Source organism: Hermetia illucens, chromosome 4, assembly GCF_905115235.1.
Source record: "Hermetia illucens chromosome 4, iHerIll2.2.curated.20191125, whole genome shotgun sequence".
In the NCBI taxonomy this organism is placed as follows: domain Eukaryota; kingdom Metazoa; phylum Arthropoda; class Insecta; order Diptera; family Stratiomyidae; genus Hermetia; species Hermetia illucens.
Window position 1 is genome coordinate 146,666,781 of NC_051852.1, and position 24,574 is coordinate 146,691,354.

The window sequence follows — 24,574 nt, forward strand, 5'->3', positions numbered from 1 at the left end:
ATACAAGTCCAGGGTTACGCAGACGACATTGTTTTAATCTGTAGAGGCAAATATGAAGATACCCTATGTGATAGAATCCAAACTGGACTAAGGGTTACTAGTGCCTGGTGCAGGAAGGTGGGACTGCGGATCAACCCAGCCAAAACCACCGTAGTACCATTCACTTGGAGGCGTAACATTGATCACCTGAGAGCCATAACATTACATGATATGGAGGTGAAACGAGAAACAGAAGTCAAATATTTGGGAATTACGCTAGACCAAAAATTACTCTGGAAGACACATGTCGGAAACACTTGTCGGAAAGCCACGAGGGCTCTGATGATTTATAGATCCATAGCAGAAAAAAATGGGGTTGTAGCCCGAAGATACTACTTTGGATATATACTGCAATAGTATAGAGCGGTAATCTGGGCTGAAAGAACCGAACTCAGCACACAAGCCGGGGAATTACATAAGCTTCAAAGCCTAGCTTGCGTGTGTATCAGTGGCGCAATGAGGACATGCCTAACGGCATCCCTGGAGGTCCTTCTGGGATTAACCCCTCTCCATCTCCACATACAGATGCAGGCAAGGAGACCGATATTCAGGATGGCCAGTAGTATCAGTGAGGCGGGGGCTGCCTAAATCGAAGGAAGATTGATATTCTTTGTAGGCAGTATCCCGAATTACTGATACGAAGGGGTAACATGACAACGAGGTTTCACTTCGATAAGAAGTTTGAAAAGCGTTGGAGTAACAAAGCAAACTGGGAGAGCAGCGATCAAGGCACTTAGGTCCAGGTGAATTCTAAACTGGTATGGGAATGCTTTAAGAGACTGAATACACTCGGTTCGTCCAAGAAGGTCTGGATACTTTGGGTTCCAGGCCATGCTAGGTTGGAAGGCAACGAGACAGCGGACGAACTAGCCAAAAAGAGAGCAGGGACGTCTTTACACGGACCAGAACCCTTCTGTGGAATCGGAAACGGTTTCATGGCTATGAATCTAAGAAATGAAGAGGAACGGTTGAGGGAATTTTACTAGGCGGGCTTACCAGGGATGGAGCAGTCCAGGGTGCTTATTGGGGGATACGAACCCATACGCACAAAGGATTGCTTAAACCTCACCAAAAACAACCTCCAAATCATAGTAGGAATTCTCACTGGTCATTGTCGGCTGAATTATCACCTAGGGAAATTCGGGATATCTACGGACACTGCCTGCAGGTTTTGTGAGGAGTATGAGGAAACCTCCTAGGACAGTGTCCGGCACTTGTGCAAAGTATGTCGAGGCATCTGGGAGAACGCTTAATACCAGATGCAAAGCTGAAAGATCTGGAAGTAGGGAACATACTAAAGTTCCTGACGGTTATAGGCCTGCTCGAGATGCTATGATCAATAGGTACACTATAACCAGTAAAAGGGGCACAATAGTTCTTTAAGGACGCAGTGCGACTTTCCCTTAACAGAATAATAATAATAAACAACCACGTCCAAAACAATCCCAACTGCAGCGTGTAGCACGCCACTCTCTGATAATCCTAAGTCTCTCAGTTTTTCTGAAAAACGCCAAAGCAACCCTTTGCGCAAAAAATGGTCCGAAAGCCACCAGACTAATACCCCACAATAATCTTGCTCCCGATCTTATCTGTAAAATCGCACTCAAAAATCACTCTAAAAAGTTCGATATTGTCATACAATTGATGCGACCAGACTTCTTCATCCACTAAAATTACATGCCGCCCCCAATCCCCTAAAATTACATGCCGCTCGCAGTCATAGACGGATCTTCCGGTCAATGATTGAAGACTTCCACCCCTGCATGCAGTAAAAAGTCCAGTTTACACTTTCGCCTGCAAATAGTGCAGATTCAGCAGTTTCAGAACTTGTCAATTTCTCTTTTGCTGAGTGAAACCACTTGGGCCAAAAGCATCCAATTGCACGCTAACACGGCCATATACGTTGCGAAATGGATCAAATAAGATCAATGATCATTTTGTTGAAAAGTATGTAATTATATGCTGATTGACTGGGATCTACCGTTGCGGAAACTTTTAGGGCTAGTGGGTTTTGAGTAAAAATTGATGGGCTTTGCTCTGTGGTTTTGAAAGCAATCAAACATTTTCTCAGAAAGTAACAACTTAGTTTGATATTCTTAGGGCAATCTGTGGGCAATATATGCAACAGAGAAATGTCACAAATTGATTTATAGTAAATAATTAAAAAGCTTTGATGAAACGTAATATTATATTTTGAAATAGCTTTATCAATCTTCAATCGTTTTATTCAGCGTTAAACCAAGTTAGTAGACGCTCTCGTAAAGCTCGATTCGTGCTGGTTATCAGCGCGAGAACAGCTTCAAAATCTATTGTATTGAATTTCTGCAATCGTTGAAATGTTACAGATAAAATAATTAAAAGCTTCTGAAAAATTTACAATTTTTAAAAAAGTCTTAAAAGCGGGCAGTATTTGCAATAACACTTTTTACTGCTATCTTGCTGTCAAAAATTGTTTTTCAAACCAACACGTTGCTCGTTTCGTCAAAACACTCTACCCTCAGATGAAAGCAAAAGGGGGTTTCAGCGACGAACCAGACGCACCGCTGCCTCAACTCGGAGGTCAAAATGGAAGTGCGTCTCGCCCTGGTCGAGTTTTCTTGCGGGACAAAGGATATCCGTTTGACCGCGCCTCCAAAGTTGAGGCTATAATGATGTCGGCCTCCCTCGAGGACTTCGAAGGAGTCCGCACAAGGTGACTGCAGCGGCTTCCGAGGAGCATCTGTCCCAATTAGCACATGTGTACAGCCTCGGTTTCAGAGTGGTTGGCGGGTGTGCCACTCCAGATTGCTAGTGGATATTCATAATATTATAGATCCCTCATTGAGCCCACAACTTTCCTTAGGTCCTCAGGAAAAATCTCATCATTCTCACCCAGCACTCTCTTCGTCATTTTTGAAGATGACGCTAACGCACTTAATCGAGTACTTCTTCAAAAAGACCGCAACATCACTACCGAGCGTAGTCTCTCTGAGCCCGTTGTTGTTGTTGTTGTTCAGCACCACATCAACACTACTGGTTCCCCAATCTTTTCTAAGGGGGTCCGCAAGAGGTCGCAGTTGCGCGGAAGAAGAAGTTCTTAAACAGGACATTTCCAGACCTTCAGACAGTTGTTGGTCTTCTTCACTTTCCAAGCAATTTTCAACGTCTCTTGAGGCCGATCCAGTACTTAACATTGGAAAGGGCAAATTTCTACAGGTCAGATTACTTGGCCACCTAATTACCCCTGAAAGCATCCAACCGGACCCAGTCAAGGTGCAATCGATTTCGAACTCAGGCCGTGAGCAGTTGTTTGCAATATGTGGATCATGATGCTTGACTTTTCGCTTCCTGTAACTCTTCTTGGAAGATCTGGCACCGTCTGGGACCGGGAACATGAGCCAAATTTTCTTTGACTAAACCGCGATACTTGCAAAGGACAAAGCATTTTGTTGTCTTCGGGTACATCACACTTGTAATGCATAGTGCCTCTGTTTGCTCCTTGCAAGTCCCTGCTATATATGCGTATGCCCAGCACTTAACTCAGCGGTTTGAAAGTTCCCTCGCCTTATTCAAATCATCCACTCGATCTTTAATTTCTCGCTATCTTTTTAGAGACGGTCAAAACGGCCAATTTTCGTCCTCTTGAGTTGACAGACATTACATAAGGATAATTCCATTTTATCGCTTTCTCCACCGCTTCTGTGTTAGTGAGACAATCCAGATGCCTTCTCTCAAAGTTGCTAAAAAAGTCTAGGCTGTACCTAGTATGCTTTGGACTGTCTCACAGAACGTACTTTTCTGATCGATCTTCGACCCAAGCTTCATCAGAGAGCTAGCCTATAACCGTTTGTCACGTTACTTCGGGCTAGTCCCCGAACTCTCCCGCCTTGCGGAGCCCTCAAATCAGGGAATTCCTTTCACCAACGGGAGGGGAGATGACGAAGGGAACTATCAGTTCAAAGAACCCTCTGCTATCGGGCTCCTCCACCAGTCAAACTCTATCTTGTTAGCAACAAGAAGGATCCGGACATAATGGGCAATATGGCTCCACCTGTCAGCACTCCTCAGCATCTCTTCGATAATGTTGTCTGGAGGAGATCCCCTGTGTATAAATAGAGCTGCTGACGAATCCCATCCAACCTTCCACAAGAAAAAAAAAGTCTAATGGGCGTCGTCCAAAACTCCATTGCAAGAGACACAATCCGGAGATTGTGCCTTTCCAATCTTGTGTAGATAAAACTGGAAACCTCCATGCCCACTTAAAAATTAGGTAAGGAAATAGTTAGTCTCACCATGCTTCTGATTCAGCCACACACCTAAGTGGCCAATGTGCCGCGCAGTTCATTTGCCTCCAGTTTCATTTTGCGAAGAGAGCTGCCACTCGTCTAGAGTGCATTGCCGTTCTTCACAAGCAACAACTTCCCTTGGCTCATCTCCCTTGCGCTCCTTAGCAAGAAGGGCAACGGTGATCACTCCCGCGTTCACTATCACGGCCGATTCAGAGACAGTGCGGTATGCAGACGCCACTCGCAAAGCTTCCCGTCTCTGCACTTACGCGAGACGCTTACGATATGCTTTCTTGCCAAGAACGTCAGCCCATATCTCTGCGCGCTAGAACAGGACATACTGCATTGAACTCATCAGGAGACGTCGCCTGCTAGGACCCCAAATATTTGCTATTAGCCTACTTAACGTCGAAACTCTAGCTGCAACCTTGTTCGCTGCTGCTTTGCTCTCAAAAAAGTTCATCTTTGAGTCAAGAGTCAGCCCGAGGTACCTTAGCGCTGGTTTTGACTCGATTATCGACTCGCCGAACGATATGGGACGCAGGGCCGGAAATCTCTTTTTAGTCAGGATGACTGCTTCCTTTTTTTTCTCACCCGTCGAGTTCGGCGGCTATGTGTATCCGCTCGCCGAATGGCATCCCGGGGAGATAAATCTCCGGAAGCGCGTATCGCTTCAGCGATCTACTTCTGATGAGCTTTTCAAGCGCTTTTCCAGCAGTGTCAAGCATATATAGTGGCCGGTATGAAGATGGCAAGTCGGGGTCGTATTTCCCTTTGTGCATCAGCGCAAGCCTTGCCACCTTCTAGCGAGCAGCGAAAGTGTTAGACTACCAGTTTGTATACCACTGCTGGAATACCATCGGGTCCTGGCACCTTCTTGCTTTTTATAGAGAGGACTGCCTGTTTCAACTCTTTTATAGAGAAAAGTGGTCAATCCTCTGCGCTCTCCGCACCGACGTCATCACCCCATACTGGGTGCGCAGGGAATAATGTCCTTACAATGTGGTCCATCTGATCGGCCTTAACTGAACAAGGTTTCCGCAGAGCACCTATTTTTTGGATTGCCAGTTTGTAACCGAGTCCCCACGAATCCGTATTCACCTCGCCGACCAGATCCTGCCAGCAGCGAACTTTGCTCTTGTCTATTACGCCGCGGAGTCTCCTTTTGGCTGATTTGTACTCCTTCATTGTCATACATGCCTCCTCTCGGTCGCTTAGACCTTGTGTTTAGTGGCGAAGCCTGTGACACTCCTTCCGGAGCTCAACGATTTCCACTGTCCACCAATACATAGAAGGTTTGCCACGTCTCGATGCCCTCCTGGGCATGGAGGCTCCGCAGGCCGTCGTTATCAGGTTCATAGCTGAATTTACGTGTCGACGGCAGCGCCATCGCCCCCAGGAGTACCCTCCAGCGCGGCCCCACTTGTTCCAAGAGTTTCGGCAATCCTCCCGGTGTTCACTTTCGCGACGTTCCATGCACAGACAGAGCGCTGGGGTGACGCACACCGAGAGTTTGTGTCGACCACTTCGAAGGCAATGTATTGATGGTCGCTTGCAGAGAAGTCTCCCAGAACTCGCCAGCTGTCCACCAGCGACCCCAGTGATTTCTACGCGAAGGTTACATCTGGAATGCTTCTCTCACAACGCGGACGCCGGAATGTTGAGGTGGATCCGGTGTTTAGAACTACCAGTGCAATTCTAGCCGCCGTTTCCAGAATTCGTTTACCTCTGGAGTCTGTGTAAGGCATGCCCCATTCAAGTGCACTAGCATCGAAGTCTGATAGCGTCCTCCAAAGCATGAAGCCTGCGTCGAAAGTCCGGCATCGTCTCATTCGGCGCAAGACAAAGCCGTCCCCTCAGCCTTGGGCAAGAACCCTAATGAGGGTAGCGTCCCGCACCCAGATAGCAGCGGTACCTGATATGTCGGGGTGCCATGCAACTGGGTCCTTGTTTTGATACTGCTCACAGTCACTGCTTCGATCCAAGCTTGAGAAGAATATTGCCGGCCCACTGAATAGATTTAATATCCACCCCAGCCTGGACAATGGTTGCAGCCCTCACTTTCCGTAGAACCATCCCGCTCTCCTCATCTTGTCTTTCAGATGAGGTCCATTCTCTCCGATATAATCACTTCTGTTATCCCCTCGCGGGAGGGTTCGTCACTTTTTTTCGGACAAAGGGGTGCCACGTAGCTCAGAGTTTGTCATCTTTTCTCGAGGCAACTTTTCCCAATTTAAGTTTGATGACGTCTCTCCTTTTTGGCCACCAGGATTCTCAGCCTCTACAGTCCCTTTTCGTCTTCACCTTTGCGACAGTTGGCCTTTCGACTATTTCATTAGGTGGGGAGAGGAGTGAAGGAACTTATAATAGAATCTCATCTTATAACTGGCAGAAGCTACATATACATTATGCAATATACTGTTATTTGGTTTGATAAGAGTGTTACTGACTCATTATCGGATAAGTGCAATCCATTCCCGACCAATTCAAGTATTTACAGTTGATTTGGAAAAAAACACGAAAGATCTATTGACCAGAGTAGCATCATGGCATTTCTGCATAAACATTCCGACCGCACTTTTCTATAAATAACATTGTAATAAATTCTTACATATGATAGTCAATATGGCATCGATCGCAAAGTATAAAAGGCTAAATTTGAACTAGAATTATAAGTCATTATCATGAAGCTCTTGGGTGCGTTTATCGCGCTGGCGATGATCGCCATTGTAGTTTCAAAACCAAGCAGCCGAACGACCACTCGTTCAGAAGACTGTAATGGAGACGACAGTGCCGAATGTAAAGAACAAAATTCTGTCGAAACCCAAACCTTTGTTGACCCTGTTTCAATTGGTGAAAGTTTATTCGACAGGATCGGGACGATTGTTGTGCCGGGCATAGTTGATGTAGCGCTTGATCATATGGAAAAAGGCGTTAAACACGGTGTTCGAAAAGTAAACAAAAAGAGAAAAAATCGTAAGGGTCGTAAAACTGGACGGAAGACCAAGAGAAAATGGAGAAAAATAATTAAACGCCGTCATTGAAAATTCGAAGGACATCCAAGTATTCGAACGGGGAAATCAGCACTAGATATTTCTCGATAAAAAGCCCGATTTCTTTCCATAAATAACATATGTAAAGCTTATAAAATAAACACTTATGAAGGCTCAAATATCTTATTATTTCTTGGTCATAATACGTTTTTGTAATTTGTTGTAGCTGGATGTGAGGTCATGCCTTAATGGAGCCATTCCTGAGTCTCTTGTGGCCTGCAGATTGGGGCTATCTACGCAGTTGCACCGTCTTAAAAGCCCAAACTCATTTAATCTACGTTGTGATGACTCAAAACTTATAAGAGCCGCTTTCCCGTGTGTAATTTTTAAATAAACTAAGAGTTCTATAAATTTATCTGAAGTCTGCCAAAGAGCCCTACCTAACGTCCACTGCTTGTCTTTCGCTAGAGTCGGATAATGGGTTCATCGGACACCAGCGAAGTCTTGGCTTCTGAAATACCCGACAGAACCCCCGTCTTTGTGTGTCATGCACTATCCCAGCCAACTACAAAAGAACTTATTAGCCCCACGATGCCTCCAGGCCAAACTATACTCAACAACCGCCTTCCATCCAAGGGACACAGTTACTACTCGTCATCGACTGCGTTAGACAGCTCCGATTATCATCCTGCACCTCCACGTGCTCCCTCCCACCTCATCGTTGTCTCGCACAACACTGAACCTCAGGCCAGACCGGCCGTCATTCCAGGCCCTTGCCGCACCTGCGGCTTCCTTTCAGAACGTTGACTCACCACCGAAATAACTATTCCATCACTCCGGACGATATTCTGGCCTACATCGAAAGCAAAACTCCAACGCCTCAATAATATGTGTAGCTAACGAAGAACTGCCCTCCCGGCCTATTGATAACCTCCTTTAAAGTGACATATCCCCAAGGCTTCGACATTGTCGCCCGTCTTTCTTTTAGGCGCAAGACGTCTTCATCAAGCCTTATTAAAGGACCACGTTTTGGAAAAACCCCCAACCCGCTCGCCTGACAAATTTAAGACTTTTTTCAAATGCATGTCCTAAAACCTGGTTGCATGGCAAGATTTTAGATTCCGTGCTTTTCGAAGTTACCCTGTATTTCGTTATGACAGAGACTGCACTGCACTTGGTGGTGATGTTGAGTCCCATTTCTATGCCAAAACCACCTTTTTTTTCCACTTCTTCCACCTACGATTATGTCACGGTGCGAGTCATTCCGCGAAATGAATGTCCCATTGTCATATCCTATCTATATTTTCCCCGTCCTGTTCCACTTTTCTGTTCAAAGATTTCTTCGACAGATTATCAGAAGTCATAGCTGTATTATTCCCCTTTCCTCCTTTTATCCTCTATTGTGATTTTAACCTTCCTGTTCTCTCTTGGCCTACTACTCCCAACCATTCTTCCCTTCCTAATACTTCCTCCCATCCTTCCTTGACACACTTTCATGTGCACTCGTGCCGCCCTAGAATTCAATCGCACTCTTGATCTTGTCCTCTCCAAGTTCCCTGGGCGTTGTTTTCATGCTCATGCCCCCTCACTCGTTGCTCCTGGCACCCATTACCCTGCCCGTCCTCACGTGACGGCCCGCCAAGTTTTACCTTCGTAAGGCGAATTTCAATGGCCTGAACTCAGCGCCTTCTGTACCATTCTATCAAATCTCCTTCCTTGTCACGACCCCCCCCCCCCTCCCCTAAATCGCTGCATTGCTAACCAGTCTGATTCACCTCTGATATCCACAAACACTTTATCAAAAATTTACCACTTGGAAAAAGATCCTGTCTTCCGGAAACCACCCTGAATTCGATTTTTTTTTTTCAAAATTCTGGGTTGTCAAACCTCTCTTCTGTGTTGTCAAACCAAAGTCTAGAAAGGAATACTTGGTCAGTATTGAAGTTTTATTGAAGGGCCGATCCTGGCCCAAACCATTTTGATCTTACATTCGCAACTCCCGCAATGCACCCTGCCATCTCCTCCTAACTCCCTGCAACTATCTTGTGGTTTATTCTGCCGCTAATTTTCATTAGTCTATGTTTCCTCTCTTCCCTCTTCTTCTGTCCCACAACTGGCTGCATCTTGCCCTTATCCTTTTTGCCATTCACTCCCTTACCCCTTTCCTTGTCGTGTTCCTAACTGGTAACCTTGCGGGTCATATTGGCCCTGATCATGACGGTCTTCTAACCTCTTTTTGTTTAAAACTGGTCAATCTATCTCTCTGCCCCTCCTCCTTTTCCAGGCCTGTGGAGAGATGCTTTCATCATTCCCATTTACAAAACTGACGATCGCACTATTGCTGAGAGCTTCCGTCTTTTTTCGCACCTCCCCTTCTGTTCCATCTTGGCAAGGTATGTCAGCGACTGGTCGTCCGCTCACTTTAACCACCTCAAAGTGCAGTACGACTCTGCTAAACTCAGGTCCACTGCCTCCAACTTGCTTGATCTCACCAACTTTGTGGCCAAATGTCTAAATTCACGGCAGGAAGTGCATATATCTACACTGATTTTGTTAAAGTCTTCGGCGCTGTAAATCACTAGATATTTTCGTCAAATCTCACCTCTAGCAGGGTTCCCATATCACTTCTAACCTAGCTTTCCTCTTGCCTTTCTAGTTGATCCAACCGCATCTCTTTTAATGCCTGCCCACCCCGTTTTTCCCCCTCCGCCGGTGTCCCCACACAGCTCTATTCTGACCCCTTTGGTATTCTTATGAACGACCATCCACCTCCTTACTTGTCCTATTTTACTCTATGCCGACGACATTGAACTGTTTTCCGCGTCGTCTTTGGACTGTGTCTGCTTTACGTCAAACCTAGACGTTCTAATTCGCTGATGCTCTGCTAATTCGTTAGCACTTAACGTCAGAAAGTACCACTCTATGTGCCACTCCCTTAAATCCTCACCCACTTCCTTTTCCGACTCCCTTAACGAATATTCCCTAGCAAATCGGAACTACTCTCAAGACCTCGGAGTCACCGTTGACAATAAACTCCGGTTTGACACCCATTGCGTCGACGTCACCAATCGGGCTGCAAAATTGTCGGGCTTTATTCTAATCCTTATCCTCTGATTTGCCTGGAGTGAAGCCTCCTTGGTATGGGCCGATGATGTTCTGGGGCTATCCGGCCTAGGTGGAGATAGGGTTTGGTAGTAGAGCTGTTGGTGTTGGTTCAGCAGGCGTTTCACAGGTTTTATGCTCCAGCGTGGGTACCAATCCACGTTTCACCCTGAGACCTGTACTACCCTTTGACCGCCCAGCATGACCAACGATAACCTTAAAAGTCATTTTAGAATTGGCTCCTTTTCATATCCGAACAAAAATGCAGGCGGAAAGAGTAATCTCCAGAATGTCTGAGGGTAGCAGTAAGTCCAAATGTTGTCTAAGCGAAGAAAGGCTCGGCATTCTTTCGAATTTATACCCTAAACTATTGATTCCGAAAGACAACGTAAGACAATGTAAGATACTCCGAGACTCGATTGCGTTATGGGACACATTGGGAAGGTATGGATAAAACCTTCAAACTGAATCTATAAATGATAATCTGATATGCAGATGAGTTCCTTACATATGACGGAGTAGGTCTAGGAATTTTTGGACTAAATGCAAGATGCTTTGAGCCACTGGGTAAATACACCAGCATATTCCAAAGGGACGTAAGTGTAATAGGTTAGTGTATATATTTTAACCTACAAAGGAACTACAGGAAGCAAAGCAGAGTCATTCTAGCTGACAGCCAGGCGACTATCAGGGCACTAAAATAGGGAGGATAGTATAACAATTCTGTAAACGTAGCCCTTTCTAGAACGTCATTGCAAATATATGCATATGTAAACCAAAGGTTGCAGATTCTCTGAAGATGGCAGTGAAACCTCCATCCTCGAACAATATTCAGCACTCATGCATTAGATCAAGTATCTGCTTTGAATCGACGGATTTCCCCACAATCACAAAACCGAAATAGTAACATGAAATATTAGCAACATCTTTGTTATGGACGCTTGTGACAAAGTTAAAAAAAATATTATATCAACGGAAAATCCCACTTTATCGGTTATAAATTGATGACTAATTTGAATTATAACTGTCAAATATATTAATGATAACCGAATGTAAATATAAGATTTAATTTTGTAAGAGGTGAAGGTTCGAAATTCGAAGTTCAGTGCGTCATTTGGGAATTCCGTTCCCTAGAAATTAGTCAGCTTCTTTCAAAGAAATTATGTGATCTTTATTATCAATCAAAATACAGAAAAAAGTAAAATTATTATTGATGGAAATTAAGGAGAATCATTGAGTTTACAGCTGGAACGCCATAAGAATTGAGTAATTATGAATTTCCATAAATTGGACATCCCAGATACCAGACAGGGGCTCGGGCTCAAGTTCGAAGTTTAGGGATGGATTTATCTTATTTGCTGAAATCAAAAAGAGTCCTCCTAAACTCCGCCGTGCAATTAACATAGTATGCTGGTGCCAAACTCAGGTAAAGGAGAAGGGTTGGAGACAACGTACTTTGTACTCCCCTCAGTAAAACAAAAATAAAATGCTGCGATCAGGGAAAGAGATAAATAAAGTATAGTTGGAGTCCTTCCACTATACTAAATCCTACTTTACCTTACCTGTCTTGGTGACAGGCCCCGCGACAGGCCGACCAAAAAAATGCATTCATTGCCGTTAAAAAAAAAGATGATCGGATCAAGTAACAAGCCTGGGAAAATGGTAGGGCGTCCACCTCAGTCGACGCAGCAGACCGGGCCCGGTCCTGTCGAGAAATCGTCAAGGGTTCTTGATGCATGGGCGGCGCCAAGACGTAAGTAAGTTAGTCCGAATAAAACAAATACGTGTCTGCACGCTAAATGTTGGAACCCTAACTGGAAAGACCGAAGAACTCGCAAGAACCCTTCGGAAAAGGCGCATTGATATCTGCACTCTGCCAGAAACCCTGGTGTCAAAAGCTGCGACATTGAACGTGAACGCGGTAAAAATGGCTACAAACTTCTCTATTTTTGGTAGTCGACACACTCAATACGGTGTTAGCATTGCCATGTCAGAAGGTTTCCGTGATGCCATCAAAGAAGACGAAGGATTTGATGATCGGCTAATGAAGCTCACATTATACCAACTGATCGTACTATCCACTTCTTCCCCCCGTACGCACCACAGACAGGTCGACCTGATGCCGACGAAGATGCCTTCTGGCTACTTCTCGATGAAAAGACTTGTCACGTGCCTGCTGACGACTACATTATCTGCGACCTTAATGGTCATGTGGGCGAAAAGGCAGACGATAACAGGTGCCATTGAGATGGAGTCCTAATTGCTATAAAAGATTCACTCCCCGCTGAACTCGTCTTCTCCTCCTCTGGCTTTCCTTTTGATTGTGTTGCTCTTCCTGTGCCCCCGCCCAACTTCCACCCATTCATTGTTTCTTGTGTATATGTCCCCTGTGCTAGCCCTTCTCACCTGTATGAAGAATTGTTTGACAGTTTGTCTGAACTCCTTACCGTCAGATTCCCTTCGCTCCCTTTCTTCCTTTGTGGAAATTTCAACCTCCCCATGCTCAACTGGCCTAATCATCCTAGCCTTCCAATTCCTTCCAACAACCTCTCCCATTCTTCCCTCCCACTTTCTTCCTTTATGTATACTTGCTCTACCCTGAATTTCAATACCACCAAAAATTCCTTGGGCCGCACTCTCAATCTCCTCCTTTCCAACCTCCCCGAGCGCCACCTCTCTTTATTTCCTAGCACATCCCCGTATGTAAAAACCGACGCTCACCATCCCGCGGTTGAATTTGAAGCAAAGCTCCCTCGTTCAAAACCCAAAACCAAGCGTAAACCCACTAAGTTCAACTTCCGCAAAGCCAATTTTGACGGTCTGAACTCAGCCTTAGCGTCTTTCAACTGGATACATATATTAAGCAATTCATCGTGTGATCAAGCTCTTAACACCTTCTACAATATCCTCTCTGATCTCCTCTCCTGTTATGTCCCTTCTTCCCCTCCCTGCCTACGTTCGTACCCAACTTGGTTCACAACGGAACTTCATATTAACATTCGCTTGAAACATACACTGCGGAAGAAGTTTCGGGCTTCTAAAAATGACGCCGACCTTGCTCACTTTAAGGCTATACGATCTACTGTGAAGTCAATGGTCAGAAAATCGCGTAAAAGGTACCTATTGAGCGTCGAAGCCGCCCTTGCCCGGGGTAACTTAATACCCTTTTGGTCTCACGCTCGCAACTCTCGTAATCCAACTCAATCTGTCCCTTCTTCTATCAGCTTCGCTGACTCCACTGCCAACTCCCCACAACAATCCTGCGATCTTCTCTGCACCTACTTCTCTTCAGTGTTTTCTCCCTCGAGCCCTTCACCCTCTACACCTTTCATAACCACAGATTCCTCCGAATCACTAGCCATTCCTCTCCTTACGCCTTCCTTGGTTGAGTTCCTCATTGGTAACCTTGACCCCTATGTCGGACCTGGCCCCGATGGGCTTCCTAACCTCTTGCTCCTTAACTGTAGAAAACACATTTCCCTCCCCCTGTGTATAATCTACAACAAAAGTCTAGACGAATGCTACTTTCCCCGCCTCTGGAGAGAGGCCCTTATCATTCCTATCCTCAAGAGCGGAGACCCTTGCTGTGAACTACCGCCCCATTTCTCTTGTCTCCTCTTGCTCCAAAATCCTAGAAAGATACGTCAACGACTGGTTGACCGTGCACATTCTCCACTCTAAACTTTCTTCGCTAGACTTCCCTCCCTCAGTCATCTCCTGGCTTTCCTCCTATCTCTCATACCGTTCCTGCAGGTTTCTTTTCATGGTCACTCATCTGGTTCCTTCTCTCCTTCCTCTGGTGTTCCCCAAGGCTCTACACTTGGCCCCCTCCTCTTCCTGTTTTTTATCAATGACCTCGCCTCCATCCTCACCTGTCCATATTTGCTTTACGCAGACGACCTTAAATTGTTTGCCTCTGTTTCGTCTCCATTGGACTGTGCTCTCTTACAATCCAACCTTGATAATTTAGCCCGCTGGTGTTCGGTCAACAAGCTAACACTGAATGTCAACAAATGCCACTGGATGCGCTATTCCCTTAAACCCTCCCCATCATCCTTTTCCTATTCTCTCAGTGATCAACCCCTTTCACTACTGACCTGCTTCAAAGACCTGGGTGTAATATTCGACTATAAACTTCGTTTCAATTCCCACTTCGTTGACATCATCAATAGAACTTCCAAAATGTCTGGTTTTATCCTACGTTCCTCGTCCGACTTTACCTCAATCCAGCCCTCCTTAACACTCTTCAATTCCCTTGTCAAAAACATCCTTGAATATTGCTGTGTAGTCTGGTCCCCCTACCGCATCCGTGACGGCCGCGCTCTTGAAGCTGTACAACGCAAATTTACCCGGTCCCTCTTTTATAAAAAGAACCTTCAGCGGGTTGATTATCCGTCACGACTCCGCACCCTCAATCTCCCCTCCCTACAGCAACGCCGTATCTTCCTTGTGTACTCTTTTCAAACTCTGCAATGGTCTGATGGACTGCTCCCTCAACTGGGATATTACTTTCCGTATCGCCTCGTCTCATAACACACGTAATGCGGACATTTTTGATGTACCCTTCGCTGAGCTCGAGATTTACTTTCACTCTCCGATCCCGAGGTTTTTCCGGTCCTACAATGCCCTACAGCTTGGTTCCTTTGGCTCTATGTCCCTCTCTAGCTTTAAGCGCAAAATATGCCATTTACTTGCTCCTCTCTCTGAGGACAATATGTAATAAGAAATTTGCTTTCTGTGTATTGTCCTCATTAAATAAATAAATAAATTGAGGAAAGGGGTTCGGAGTACGCAACCAGGATGGCGAGCGTATAATCGATTTTGCGGACGCCCATGACCTTGCACTTTTGAATACATGGTTCATCAAACGATTATCTCATCTTCCTACATTTTATAGTGGGAACAGTAAAACGCAAATCGACTATATTCTCATAAGACGCCGACATTTTACCACCATCACTGATTACAAAGCCATTCCCTATGAGACCATAGCACCTCAACATCGGCCGTTGATTGCCGTCCTGGGAATGAAGCCACTGATAAAACAGCGTGAGGAAGGCACTGGGCCGCCGCGCATTAAATGGTGGCGATTTGGTGAGAAGAAAGAAGAAACCATCTCACTCATACGATTGCCAACCATTACGAATGTGGAAGAATCATGGAACCAAATGAAAGACACGATCCACAAAGCAGCCTCTGCAACCCTCGGGGTCACCAAGCCGGTTAAACGGCACATCAACCGAGATACTTGGCTTTGTAATGACGGTGTTGAAATGAAGGTCCTTGAAAAGAAACGCCTCTACCACAAGTTTCTCGACGATAAAACGCTGGCCAATTGGCAAATTTATAAGAATGCCAACCGGGATGTAAAGAAAGCGATCACTGACACCCGAGCGGTCCACTACAAAAACCTTTACGATAAGCTAGACACTCGGATGGCCCGAAAGATCTGTATCGACTTGTCAAAAGCCGAATGGAACGCACACAGGATATCGAACACTTCTGTTGCGTTAATGACAAGATCCAACCGTCTAGCCGCGAAGGATGGATGGCGAGAATACTTCGAACAGATTTCAACTGAAGAATGCTCATCCTCCACTTCGATGATCATTTCCGACATTTGAAGCAGTTCAACCTGTCAGCGCAACTGGTGCTCAGAGGTGGCGGTGAAGAAGACGGGGCGGCAACCCTGTCGACCAAACCAAAACCAAGTGGCCGAGGAGAACCTCCATAGTGGTGGCACCGGGAGACGCAGTACTTACTTTGATTTGCCGTGATGCAGTTGGCGAATGCTCCAAAGGCCTAATTAGGGCGATCAGATCCGAGTCTGCACGTGGACTCATCTGAAGTGGCAAATTGGTCACGAAACCTTACCAGGGGTATACTGGTACCATGGGAACTGGGATAGCCCCTGGACTCTCATACTTCGGGTGAACTCCCGTTGTATGTGAGTACAGCTCGGTTGTTTGCGGTTGGCCCCCCTAGTGGGAGTTTCATGGTGGTTGTGGTTGTGCTCAAGCGAGAAGAGACCTTCGGGCCTCGGCGTGGTGTTGCGTTTCAACACGGATGCCGTACTCCTTAGTTCGGTAAAGATTTAGGTAGGTCTTGCATCCACCAGCATGAATGCCGAGCCATGCACTTGGTATAGATTGGTACCGTTGTTGCTTGTCACAGCGGGGCTCTGATTGTGTTCACAAAATCCATCCGTGTCTTAAGAGGACCGCAGGATTAAGTCTCACGACAGGTGCCTACGTAAAACACCATGGGCTTCACTGTCAGCGCAACTGGTGCTCAGAAATGACGGTGAAGAAGACGGGGCGGCAACCCTGTCGGCCAAACCAAAACCAAGTGGCCGAGGAGAACCTCCGTAGTGGTGGCACCGGGAAACGCAGTACTCACTTTGGCTTGCCGGCCGTGATGCAGTAGGCGAATGCTCCAAAGGCTTAATCAGGGCGATCAGACCCGAATCTGCACGGGGACTCATCTGAAGTGCCAAATTGGTCACGAAACCTTACCAGGGGTATACTGGTACCATGGGAGCCGGGAAAACCCCTGGACTCACATACTTCGGGTGAACTCCTGTTGTATGTGAGGACAGCTCGGTTACTTGCGGTTGGCCCCCCTAGTGGGAGTTTCATGGTGGTTGCGGTTATGCTCAAGCGAGAATAGACCTTCGGGCCTCGGCGTGGTATTGCGTTTCAACACGGGTGCTATACTCCTTAGTTTGATAGAGATTTAGATAATTCTTGCATCCACCAGTATGAATGCTAAGCCATGCACTTGTTATAGATTGATACAGTTGTTACTTGTCTCAGCGGGGCTCTGATTGTGGTCACAAAATCAATCCGTGTCTGAAGAGGACCGTAGGATTAAGTCTCCACGACAGGTACCTACCTTAAACACTCAAGGGCTTAATTGTCAACTGGTACTCAGAGGTGGCGGTGAGGAAGACGGGGCGGCAACCCTGTCGATCACACCAAAACTAAGTGCCCGAGGAGAACCTCCATAGTGGTGGCACCGGAAGACGCTGTACTCACTTTGGCTTGCTGGCCGTGATTTAGTTAAAGAATGCTCCAAAAGCCTAATCAGGGCGATCAGACACGATCCTGCACGGGGACTCATCTGAAGTGGCAATTTGGTCACAAACCTCATCAGAGGTATACTAGTACCATGGGAACCGGGATAGCCCCTGGACTCGAGTGAACTCCCGTTATATGTGAGTACAGTTCGGTTGTTTGCGGTTGGTCCCCCAGTGGGAGCTTCACGGGGGTTGTTGGTTATGCTCAAGCGAGAAGAGACCTTCGGGCCTCGACGTGGTCTTGCGTTTCAACACGGATGCCGTACTCCTTAGTTCAGTAGAGATTTAGGTAGGTCTTGCATCCACCAGTATGAATACTAAGCCATGCACTTGGTATAGTCTGGTACCATTGTTGCTTGTCACAGCGGGGCTCTGATTGTGGTCACCAAATCAATCGGTGTCTTAAGAAGACCGTGGGATTAAGTCTCCACGAAAGGTACCCACGTAAAACACTGAAGGACTCACTGTCAGCGCAACTGAAGTCGAGGAGGCTATAAAACGAATGAAATCGGGGAAAGCCACAGGACCTGACGACATCGGATCTGAGCTCTGGAAAGTGAAGAGCTGGGACCCAACACTGTGGCTCAGTGAATTCTTTAATCAGGTTATTCAGGAAGGAAGAACACCGTCCGACTGGTAAGAAAGTACCACTGTTCTAATATAGAAACAGAAAGGTAGTCCAGCAGAATGTTCAAATTACCGTCCGATCCGGTTACTTTCCCATACCATGAAGATTTTTGAACGCATTCTTGACAACCGTATTCGCAAAATCGTTGAAATAACAGTGAATCAAGCCGGATTTGTCAAGAACTGCGGAACTACTAACGCAATACACGCTGCGCGGTTACTCATGGAGAAACACCGTGAGAAGCATTGCCCTCTTTACATTGCATTTTTGGATCTAGGGAAAGCGTTTAACCGTGCGCCGCACGAGCTCATCTGGTATGCTTACGACAACACTTAGTGCCAGAAGAACTCGGGCGGTGGGTTCAATTGCTCTACCACGATCCGAAAGTAAAGTTCAAAGAATGGCGGGTGTATCAAAACCGCTTCGTGTCCACCACTAGCATGGTGACTTTCTACTGCTGGGAACTCTTCCCGGCATTACAGCATCGCACGCATTGACAAGGGACTGAATCAGCTGTTTGGTCGACTTTTCTGCTGATCGTTAGTTCATACTTCGGCAGTTCATCACCAATTCAAACGCATCTTTATCGAAGAGGCTATTATTCCAATTTGTGCCTGTCAGTTTGAGATTCTGCGCATTCTATGCTCTTTGATCTCAAGCAGTACCGCCTGATGATCACTGTGGGTCAATTTTTGGTTACAACAACACCTTATCTTAGGCAGAAGGGAAAAACTGAGGAAAGTGTACCGGCTTCTCGATAAGTGTTCACCTCAGCGTTATTTACAATTTCTAATTTCAAAGACGCAAACGTCTCCAATGGCCTACGATCTCTGACGTTAGTATGCTTGCTGGTCTCCACCTCTGGATCTCCTGCATAGCTTGGAACGATCTTCCTCAGACACTTGGAGCACTGTATAATACTTCTGAAGTTGCTGCAGCGACTTCACGGTCTTTGGAGGTGTTAGCAAACACCGCTGACAAGATCCACGCATGCACGCCCCGTGGTCAGTGAAGTGTCGCTGGCGGCCACATACCACATTTCCGAGCTTTCGAAGACGTTGACCACCCTCGTAGCTACCATCTCTAAGCCAGCGGCAACAATGAAAACTTTTCTTTCGTTATGACTATAGGCAAGTAGACATAAGTCTGGAACTTCGAAGAACGTTTTCATTGCGTCTTGTTATAGCGAACATCACCAATCCCATATTAGACGCAGACTTTCTAGGCCACTATTGATTGCTAGTGGATATGCAGAATAAGTCGCTTAGATATCCGTAAATTCGTTCAGGTCTTCAGGAAAATTTGCAACCTGCTCTACTGTCAGCCTGAAGACTGGTCTACTCGACACCATGTGGCGATTACAGACGTTTGAATGCTTAGACCATTCCAGACCGCTATCCCATACCATTCATCCACAACTTTGCGCCCAGCATCGCTAACTGCCATCTTTTCACGATCCAAGACGTACCAGCAAATCTCTGTAGCTCCAGAAAATATTCCGAAAACGACAATATGTACATCGTTCAGAATCTTTGAGTTCGCACGGATGGCTTTTGGTCCGTGCAATACGGAGCAAACTTTTCAGTAGTACATCCACTGTATCCTCCAAAACCGTAACTTTTATTTCGTGTACTAGGATGATGTTTTGGTCGCCTCTTCCTGTGGGTCTAACCGTTTTGGAATATTTCAAATGCATTTTTCAACGTCTCCTTGAGGCTGGTATTATACGTAACGTTGAACAATTCCTTCAACAGTAGATGAAATTTTTAGGCCACACGATTTCCCCTGGAGGAATCCACCCGAACCCAGGTAAGGTACAGGCATTACAAAATTATCGCAACCAAAAAGAGTCAAGGATCTGCGTCTACCGTCGTTTCTTGCACAAAACCGTATAATATCAAGCAATCCTCCTCCTCCAGCAGACCAACCAAGACATTTTTAGAGTTGATTACACACTGGCGAGTGCTAGACGAGGTCTCACTGTCAGATTACCGATATCTAGAATTCAATCTGACTATTGCGGGCGAACAGTCTGCAGTACAAAGACGGAACCCTAGGAAAACGGATTGGGCAAAGTTCAATGAACTTCTTGGCAATAAAGTACAGTTTCCTAAGCGACTAAGGACTCCTTTGGTGCTGGAAGATGAATTGAAAACTCTGAACTGCACACTTTTAGAGTGCTATGAAGAGGCTTGTCCTATTTCCCGAGGCCAAAGCGGTAAAACGGTTCCATCAAGGAACCGATAACTGCAAAAACTCAGGAAATCAACCAGGCGACTTCTAAATCGTGCTTGCAAAAGTAACAAGAACGAAGACTGGTTAAATTTCAGGAACTCACAACGTGAATATAAGAGGCTCGTTAGGTGTTCGAAACGAGACTCCTTTAGAGCGTACTGTGAGGAACTGGAAGGCGAAAGAGACACTTCAAGGCTGTGCAGAGTCCTCAAAAGGGATGAGTCAGCCAAGTTGGATTCTTAGAAAACCCGACGGTACTTTCACGAGCACCAGACCGGACTCAGTACAGACCCTCCTGGAAGTACACCACCCGGGGGAACGGGTGAGAGAAGTGGTAGGGGGAGAGTTGACGGTTCTTGCAACCCCTTCAACACGCAAGTGTTGCAAGGAGAACTGGAACACTGCGAAAGCGGTTGTTACCCATGAAAAAGTGAGAGCTGCCATACTGTCTTTTGAACATTTCAAAGCACCTGGCATGGATGGCATCTTTCCGGCAATGCTAAAGGAGGGTATGGAGCATTTAGAGCGACCTCTAAGAAATATTTTTCGAGGATGCCTTGCTCTGGGCTACGTGCCTTCTTCTTGGCAACAGGTTAAGGTAGTTTTCATACCGAAACCTGGGAAAGATGACTATTCTAATCCAAAGAACTTCAGACAGGTCAGTTTGACTTCATTCTGGCTGAAAGGTTTGGAGAGACTGGTGGAGCGTCACATTCGTGGAAACGCACTTAGGTCACACCCACTTAGTGAAAACCAACATGCTTACCAACGTGGAAAGTCCTGTGAGTCTGCTCTTCATTCTTTGGTCACAAAGATAGAGGATGCAACTTTGAATGGTGAGTACGCGATGGGGGTGTTCGTGGACATTGAAGGGGCTTTTGACTGTACGCCCTTTCAAAAACTTTGTGATGCCGCCAGAGCGCATGGTGTTGATGATGCTCTAATTAAATGGATCCATGCTGTGCGCTGAGGTAGGGGTCGATCGCTAAATGACTACAGAAGCAACGAAGGGCTGCCCTCAAGGACGTATGCTTTCGCCACTTCTGTGGAGTATGCTAATCGACTCACTGCTATGCGAACTGCAAAATTTGCCAATACACGCTCAAGCTTATGCTGATGACGTGGCTGTACTTGCTGTTGATCGGGATCTTGGAACGGTGTGTAGGAATATACAACGTGCCGTTGATTTGATAGACAGCTGGTGCCTTAGACATGGTCTTTCAGTTAATCCAAATAAAACCACAATGGCTTCATTCACAAAAAGGATGGACTTTGCCTCCCTGAGATGGGGGGTACTACTCTTCAAATCTCCGAAGAAGTGAAATATCTGGGAGTCATTCTAGATAAAAAAATTTTTTGGAACAAACATGTAGAGGTAAAGATGAAACGAGCTCTCACAGCTTATGGGCTGTGCAGACGGACCTTTGCCTCGACATGAGGACTCAGGCCTCATGTAGTAATGTGGATATACGTTGTCATCATTAGGCCGATGTTCGTATATGCATCCGTAGTGTGGTGGGTTAAGATGAGACAAAAAGGTTTTCATTGCAAAGAACTGTGTGTCTGGGTATCACTGGTGCCATGAGTACGACATCCGGCGCAGCTCTGAATGCACTACTCAATTTGCAGCCCCTGGATATATTTATTCAAAGCACTGCAATGAGAGCAGCTCATAGACTAATTCGATTAGATCTATGGAAAAACAACGGATGTGGGGGGCACAGAGCATTGGAAGAGTTACTGGGAGGACTGAATCCAGTTCTTACAATGCCTTCCGATTCTCGTGTCCCCATACATCTGTTTGGTAGAAGATATGAAGTTACCCTGAAGCGTAGAGAGGACTGGAAAGACCCAGAGGAATGCGTGGCGGGATATACGGAAGTCTTCTACACCGATGGCTCAAAAACAGAAAAGGGTTCTGGAGCCGGAGTCTACCTCTCCAATAAAAACGAGAAGTGGGCATTTCCTTGGGACAATATACAACGATTTTTCAAACCGAAGTTTATGCGATCCTAAGGGTGGCAAACTCGGTGATTGACGAGCGGTTGAAGGGCAGGCGCATCGCAATCTGCAGTGACAGTCAAGCTCCATTGAGGGCATTGAGCAGTCCTTTGATCACCTCGAAAATCGTTCAGGAATGCAGAAACCGTTTGAACTCTATGTCTAGATCCAATACGGTGGAACTACTCTGGGTACCTGGTCACTGTGGCATAGAGGGAAATGAAATCTCGGACGCTTTAGCGAAAGAGGGGTCAATCTCCCCTATGCCGGGACCGGAGCCAGCAATTGGAATGCTGCTCGATACACCAAACTTTTCCTGCCAGAACCGAACGTACGTACCGCAAAGTTTATCCTGTCGAAAAGCAGGAGGACTTGCAAGTGTATTGTGGGCATTCTGACAGGCCATAATTCACTAGCTGGGCATATGTTCAGAATAGGAATTACCGAGGATGATACGTGTCCCTCCTGTAATGAGGAAGCGACATCCACGGAGCATTTCCTATGTGAATGCCCCGCCTATGGACGCATCAGGCATCAGATCTTTGGTGCCGATGTTCTCCAATTACGACGGGTAGCATCACATCCACTAACGGAAATCCTGCGATACGTTAACGAATCCGGAATATTCCGTTAGACGGGGGAGGCGAGTACAATGGGCCAACACGGCCTGAGTGCTCAGAAGCTGTAGCTTCTCTCCCACCATACACACACACACACGAGTGTCGAGCTCGAACGAATCTCGGCTGATTGACTCCACACTACCGCGCCTTCACACCATAATCTTGCTCAGAATTAATTCCAAAGTACCAACTATAGCCTGTTTCCCTATGTATGGCAATACGGAGTCATCTACAAGCTGCAAAGCATCTTCAACTTCCATTAGCACCACTTCCCTTCTCATCTTAACAGTGTCACCTTCCTCTGCTTCCACCCCCCTCCCTTTCGTCAAATTACTAAGCCAAAGGTTCGAGGTTTTTTTTCTAAACTTTCCTCCAAGTACCACACATAACCGACACCTCGGCACTAAATGAATGAATTAAAACAATGGTCCACGCGGTCAGATGAGCCGAGGGACACAGCCGCTGGGTGTGAAAAGAGCCTTCAGTTCTTCTTTTCTTGTTTCAGGCTACCTCTTGTGGTTGTTGCGGGATTGGTTAGGGGAGTGCACCCTACTTTACAAGAGCCCCAAGGAATGTCGGCAAGTTAAAGTCATCTCGGTCGCTTGTAAGAAAAGGACTCGCGCTTCTCAGCACATAACCTAACTCGTCTGTTACAGAGCAGGAATACGAGTATGTCCCAGGTTCATGGGTTTCAATTCACGTCTTCTAAGAAAAAACTGTAGATACTCAACGATTTCTCCTTGGACTCTCTTGCAACGGCAAAACATATTCTCCAGAATTAAATCAATCAATCACATTACTTGATTTTCAAAATTTTTTTATTTTATTTATTTTACAAAGTTATGAAATAGAAACCTGCTCCTTTTTGAAAAAGCTTTAACGATGATATCGCCATCTCGGATGCCTTTCTGGTTTTTAAGATTTTCCGAACCGTTGCAGCGCAAGTTTTAATATACCAAGCCCATTTTGAACTGCCCCTGTCAACATCGTCCCGAACTTGTCTAAATCTTCCACATTCCTCGACCTGTGGTGGTCTTGGTCTCCATCATCGTCAGCCATTCCATCACTTGGTAGTGAAAATATAATGACGATAATCGCTATCCCAATAATTGCACTTAACGGCTTCATGGCAGTTACTAGCAATTCCAGTCCAACTTAAGCCTCTTTTATAATGCGCGAAAGACGTCTCTTTGACTGCAAAGTCAGGAGTTCAACAAGAACTTTCTTATCGATAATTTTGGTCAAAGTTTTTTATGTCAGAAGTCATGATTTCATGTCAGTTAATTTTTTATTACATCACGGGGCGGAGTTAGCTCACTTTAGCTATCTCTCCACTCTTCTATGCGCTACGTTCGTAACCAGGCCTTCCTCACCTCTTACGCTTTCCGTAGTTTGCCCTGGATTGATGCGACCATTGAGTCCTCCTCCGATGTTATCATTCCTCTCACCACATTCTCCAGTATCAGTGCTTCACATAAAGTTTTCTCTGGATTTCTCGCCCCTGAATATCGGATAGTGGAAGAATATGTGCTCTAGTTCCTCGGCGAATCCCCCGCAGTTTCGACAACAGGGCGAATTGTCCAATTTGAACCTGTAGTGGTACTGACGATACC